At 29.5% G+C, this 7,153-nt stretch overlaps 1 pseudogene; it reads right to left on the bottom strand.

Annotated features, from left to right (window-relative positions):
- Nucleotides 1–312: 312 nt before the first annotated feature.
- On the bottom strand, nucleotides 313–3,476 carry LOC101514055 (uncharacterized; annotated as a pseudogene).
- Nucleotides 3,477–7,153: the final 3,677 nt, after the last annotated feature.

Genomic DNA, 7,153 nt, shown 5'->3' with positions numbered 1-7,153 from the left:
ATCGTGAGTTTGAGGGAAGATATTAGATAATATTATTATATATTAGTAGTAAGGGTATTTTAGACATTTCTATTCTCTTGTATATATACTTATTGTAACCCTATCACATTAAGGTTGTTGTTCTTTTGGTTCTATGTTTTCTTCCTCTTTTCATCTTCCTCATTATGTTATCATTGTTAACAATTGAACTCCGGTCTTCTACCTAATATTGCTTCTGCGCCTCAACTCATATTACTGGACTACGCCAGTGGACTACAACTTCAAGGACTACAGAAACAGACATGTACCCAATCACTTCAACACTTAGCAAACTAAGAAACATTCAACGTATAATATGCACAATAATGTTCTCTTACTGTATAAACAAATGAGACATTGTAAAGACTAAAACGAACTAATCTCTAATGAGTTATTCCTTTTACAAGCAACTATAAACCTTAATTTCACCTCCTTGTACGGTTCCTACTGCTTCTATGCACTCTGCTAGAACTTGATCCTCCATGGCCTAATCTATTTGCAGATCTTTTTCCAGACGTACGCTTGTTTCCAAGTGCAGCTTTGGCAACACCGTCACTCAATAGTTCCCGCGTCCATTGAGTTTTTGAGGGTTTTTTTATTTAAGTACACCAACTTTGGAAGGAGACCCGATACAATTTTGTTTAGTTGTTCATCGCTTACGTTTCTCTGAATAGGATTTCCAAGTATATTAAGGGCTTGGAGTGAGTTGTAGTTAGCCACTAACTGTCCTATTGCTTTTGTGGTTGTGATCTTGTTGAAGCTCATGTCGAGAACTGTTAGCTTGAACAGTCTATGAAGCCCTTCCACATCACTTATCTTGTTACGAGAAAGATATAACTCTTTGATAAGTGTACAACTTGACAAACCTGATAAATCACTTAGTGAATAATTGTAATGCAGATAACAAATTTTAATGAGGAACAACAAATTTGAAATGAGCATAGTTAATATAGACACTAACCTTGTCCAATTCTTGAAATACAGTTGTAACTTAGATCAAGCACACGCAACCGGGTCAATTCTTTGAGGCCGTCAAGGGTGGTAATCTTGTTTTTTGATAAAATAAGTGTTTGAACACTCTTTGGTAGACATCCTGGTGAGATGCTAACTGCAGAACAATAATAAAGAAGTGATTCAATAAATTGAGTTAGTTGTTACTTATGATAAAATTATGACTTTTTTCAACAATAAGCTTAACTATTTATTATCTTATTCCAGCTATTTTTCTTTTTACAATAAATAATTAAAGGTATTATTGACAAAATAATAGTTAATGTCGAATTGAACTTTGAAAACAACAAACAATAGAAACTAAGTTAAAGTGAAACCGTACCTATGAAGTTGCTGGACAAATTGACATAGCGGAGATTGGAAAAGTGTGAAATTACGGGGATGGCTTTTATACCAACACCGGACATGTGAGCAACAGATGAAGCCGGATGTATAGACTGAACCATACTATTGGCTTTCAAAATATCCATCGAAAGATTGGACTTTGAACGAGTCAACTGAGATGTGTTTTTTATCATTGATATACCAGCATTAGGAGAAGGTGGGAAGGCAACGCTTCTGGCATTATCATCAAGAAAATCATCCTCAGGAACCGGTTCCTGAATTTCAAGATCTCTGACCCATGCATGCACCCTGGAAAAAGAAGACGACGCTTCTGTTGAGAGAGCAAACCATTGTTTTTGACGCCAAAATCCGGAATTTTCATTTTGAAACCTGCTCTCTCTTTGATCATCATCATCTTCAGTGATTCTGTTAAGGTAATGAGCCGTAGTTGAAGAAGACGATTGCACATGTCTCAGTGCCTTGCTTTGTTTCAGTTCAACCGTGTTTGAAGAGTAATCGAATTGATTGCTTAAGGAACTAATAGCAGGAACTAGTTTTGGTTTTTTAGAGAATTTTCTATGTATATTCCTGTTGCTCAAAAGGAATAACTTCCACCATAATTTTTTACTACCAGACGGGAGTACTTGACTTGAAGAATGCCTTGTCATCATCACTCTATCAGCACTGCAGTGACTCCTCGCAGACCTAGACCGCTTGAGATTAACCATTGGGTTTCCTGATAATTCGCGAAAGTCTTCAAAAGACTGAGGCTTTGAAGGACGCAAATATTGAGTTACCTGCCTCTCAATATTCCTAGTTTCAAGGTTAGAGCACGATCGCTTGAGGTTTGGAGAAGCCAAGAAATCAGTCCTCCCAATACCTGGATCACTAACATGTCCTGTGTCGATTGTATCATTGCTCTTTCGGCTGTACCTATGGCTTTGATCTTCCAATTCATCAGCTGTTGGATCATACCTTCCTTTGCTTCCAACAGCTTCATGGAATTGAAGATCAAAATTTGAAAGTTCCCTCTTAATTGAGAGCGAATTTTCATTTTCATTCTTATTCTCATTCTCATCTCCAGTTTTATAAACTTCTGGCACTTCAACCTTCACGGGGCTCTCAAGACTCATCATCATAACCCTCACGTTGCGCCTCGAGTTTTTCTGCGAATCATTTTTTACAGTAAGATCCAAAGTGGTTGGTTTCAAATCATGCTTCTCTGATGATGCTGAGTGATGTAGTTTGGCAAGTAGAGTATCAAAATTCTCTCTTGAACATCTTTCTTTCCCCACCTAAAGAAGCAACCAAGATAGAGTTAATCACAAATATAAAAAGAACCACACAAAAACAGAGGACTATATCCAAATCAAATTCACTCTTACCTTGTTTTTCACCTTCTTTTCATTCAAAATAGAGAAGCACCTAAATATTGCCATCTTACAATATGAAACCTGTTCTAAATTCTTTTAATTCAATCTTCTTATAGCTATTCCTTTGCACTCAACAGCCACTTACGTTTTTTCACCTACTCAATTATCAGATAAGCAAATCGGATATCAGATATCAGATAAGCAAATAGTATATCCCAAATCAAAATTGAACAAACTCCAAAAGCACACCAATACAAAACTCCCAGTTAAATATTTTTTTTCATATCAAATGGTGTCTCACATTGCTTAGTTTATAAATACTAAATCTCCTCAACAAACTGAAGCACTTTTTAAGGGATAAAAAAACGGAAATAACAAACAATACATTTTTAAGGAATGTTTCTAGGATAAATAAATAAGAAAATAAAATAATAAGTTAACAAAACACGCGAATAAGAATTAATTGTTACGTAAGTCAAAAGGTGGACAGAATCTAACCTCAGATGAAACGATAAACGCATATCACGACGTGAATTATGCGAACATTGGTGGAGAAAAATGCGAAGCTTTTGAAAATGAAAAAAAAAGTGAGAAAGAAGAGTGAGTGAAATTGGGGTGGTTAAGGTTGTGTTTGTGTGTTTGATTTTGAATGTGGTCACACATATACTAACTACAGAGAGACACAGAGAGAGGTGGTTGTTTGTTTGGAATCGAAAAGAGGGAATAGAGAAATAGAATGAATTGAATTGAATTAACTTGCATGTGCAACACATATATATGGATCTATTTTTTATTTTTTTTATTAAATATATGGTTCTATTTGTAACTTCGAGAGGAAACTGAACAACATGAATGTGTTATATTTTTTTTTTGTCTATTGAATGTGTTCTTTTTATTTTTTTCTTCTATTGAATATGTTCTTCTTTAACTTTCCTTGGTCTCTTTATAAAAATTGTTTTTTTTTTCTTTCAAAAAATTGTTTTTCTTCTTTCAAAAAATGCATTTGTAGTGTTTTAACTTTAAATCAATTTTCTTTAATTAATTTTATTTTGATTTGAATCTTTAAATTATATTATATTTATATTGTTAATAATTTATTTTAATTTTAACAATAATTAATTTAATTAAACTTCCGATAATTGAAAATTCTACCAAATGTTGTAGTGTAACATCATTCATATTCATATTTCATAAAACATTTATTAAATATTGTAAATAGGTTATATTTTTTTTCTACAATAATTTAAAGACACGTATCATTTTAAAAATAAAGTAATAACAACAATTTAAAGACACATATAACTTTAAAAATAAGATAATAAATATTTATTTACATAATTATATTTAATTATAAAGTAGTTTAGAGAATCACATTGTTCAATTAAATCGTAACATTTTATTATAATAATTGGTGAAAATTTATAAATTTAAAGAATTGTTGGAATGATCTAATATAATTTAAAAATTAATGATGCAAATAAATGTAATTTAAGTAATCAATTGATAAAGGAAAAAAAACTTAAAAATTTAAATGAATATTTGGCTAAAATAAAATAAAAAATTAAAGATGTATTTTTGCCTTTTTTCCGTAATTGTTTATCAAATTTATTTTTTAAATTAATTAATGACTTAATAAAATTTTAACTATTAGTACTTTTAACTACAATAATTAATTAATTATGCATTTCTTTAAGGATAATTAATTAATTATAGTAGTACTTAACTATCTTTTCTTTTAATTGTCCTTTTTATTAATATTAATATTTTACCAGTAGTAATTAATTGTCTTTTTTCATATTAAAATTAATTGTCTGTTGTAAAATATTAAAAGTTCATATTAAATGATATTTTTAAGACAAAAAGCATTGATATTTTAAGTATTTAATGGAAAATTAAGTTGTTATGCTAATTTCACTTTTAAATAATTTTTGTGTGTATTTAGGACAAAATTGAGGGCAACTACCAACTAGTTTTTATTTATTTATTTATTTATTTTTATTGTATAATTTATAATTTTTCAACGGATTTTTTTCTATAATGAAATTAAATGTCCCTTTTATAAAAAATTATTGAATAATTTTATTTTTTTATATATATATATATAAAGTTATTAAATCTTTTATTAAAAATGATAAAACATAAAATATTTTAAAATATGAAAACAAAGTATAGAAGGTATTATAATTTGAATGTTACCTCGTTTCGATACACAATGGACAACATTATAATTTCTAAATTTTTGTTTAGTATTTGTTAATACAAAATAGCTCCCATTTTTAATTTAACTTTAGATAATAATTCAGTGTTTTTTTAGATTTAGTTTTTTATTTAATTTTAAATAACAATATAATTTTTTATGTCTTAAATGTTAATAATATTTTTTTTCTTCATAAATTTAGAAAATTAATCAAAATCTTCAAACGAAATCCATAGAATTTATTACCAATTTCAAAAAACCCATATCTTCATCTTTATTTGATGAATTTGTTGTTGATGAAAAAATGAGTTTATTTGAAGATTTGAATAATGAATTTGATGAAAATTTGGATTATGTTGAAGATAGTAATTAATTTAATAGATTTTTTTTGAAGATTTTGAAAATTTTGCTGATATTCTATAAAAAAAAATTATTACATTACTTACTTTTTAAGATATAAATAATCAAATTATTACTAAATAGAAAGAAAAAATAATAATTAATTAAATTATTACATAAAAGTAAGTTAAAAGATAGTCATATAAAGTATTTTCCCTCACTGTATATAATTTAAAGTTAATCTTTATATTTATGATAGTCATAATACTCTTTCTCTTTTTAATGATAGTGATAATACTCTCATCATTATTAGAGATAATTTAGTACAAGCATTATATTTATTAAATTATTTATTTTATTTCTTAATTATTATGAGATTATCTGTAGTTGTTATTTTCAAAAAATATGTATATTACCTTAAAACAAATTATTGCATGAATCTTTTAAAATACTGGTTGATTGCACATGTCTAAAAGAAGTACTTAAGTTTATTTGGAAAATAACTTTTTTTACTAACATAATTTTCTAAGGTAATAATTAGGGTTAAGTGTTGTTAATTAGTTTAGGCTTAATTGCAGTTTTGGTCTTCCTATTTTAGTTGAATCGCAAAAGTAGTCTCGTCTCCCCATTTTATTTCTCCCCAGTTTTAGTCTACAAACATAATTTAATAAAATAGTCAACATTGATTTTCTTTGGGAAGAGTATATCGGAGTTGAAGCAATGAACTCTTTAATAATATTCTGGATGATACACGCAAATAAGATACAAAGCACTCATAGAATCCTAGGAGATGATATCACTCAAATTGTGACCCAATATAGAGAATACCACTAAAGCCACAATTGCCCAAATTTCTCTTAGAGATGGTGCCAAGAAACATACATAATAATATGTAATACCACATTTCGTATGATCATATTCGAATTTATTTGGTATCATATGTTGAGATGTATTAATGAACTAGGATGTGTTGAACTCAAAGGATTTATGTAAGGTTTATAACTAAGTAGTGTATTTAGATTTTTTTTGCAATGTGAAGAAAGGGGTTTGCATTGCGAAACCTGTTTCATGTCACGATATGATGCCCTCGTTGTGCGAAGATATGTAAAATTGGGTTTTTTTTATATAAATATCCTCTTTTTTAATTTTAAATATTAGATTTTCCTAGTTTGTAACAATAATATCAGATTGTCCTACTTTTTAGCCCCAGTTGCAAGTCGCAACCTGGGGATGTGACTTCTGTTGAGACAAAATCTCTCAAATGATTTTAATGATAACAAAATTACTTAAGAGATTATGATTGTGGTTAATGACTAACATGTGCTCTTGAGTGTATTCATTTAAGTTAATAGGTCATTAATCATTAAGGCAAAAAGAAGGAAAAAGTAATTCTGGCCTGAGGATGGAAAACCCTCGTGAGGATGGAAAACCATCGTGAGGATGGAAATTGCTGCATACGCGAGGATGGAAATTGCTGCAATATCTCCAGATCTGGACAATCTGATTTCTCACCAGAATATTGTGTTTATTCAATTGTATATCAATGTCAAAAATGAATAAACAAAGCATTCAAAGCTAGAGTCAAAAGGTCAAAAGAAAAAGGTGAATATGGCTACATCTAGTATGTAAAGGAAAGGCTAGCAAAAGTGAAAGCAACCTATCAAGCATGTGCAAATGTCAAAATCTGATCATTAAATGGGCTTGCACGTTTTTATTCATAAGGAAGTCAAGTTAGCAAAAGGCAACTTGAAACAAGCCAAAAATGGAAGATCACATGTTGCTGCCAGATCTGATCCTCGGACTGAGTATGAGAGCCCTATGTCATAAAGTGGCTTTTTCTCTCATGTCCACATCACCTCAAAAGATGAAGCCAACCTAGACCTTAAAGACT

Source organism: Cicer arietinum, chromosome 2 (assembly GCF_000331145.2).
Source record: "Cicer arietinum cultivar CDC Frontier isolate Library 1 chromosome 2, Cicar.CDCFrontier_v2.0, whole genome shotgun sequence".
In the NCBI taxonomy this organism is placed as follows: domain Eukaryota; kingdom Viridiplantae; phylum Streptophyta; class Magnoliopsida; order Fabales; family Fabaceae; genus Cicer; species Cicer arietinum.
The sequence above is the reverse complement of the archived record's forward strand: the minus strand, read 5'-3'. Positions and strand labels throughout refer to the sequence as shown.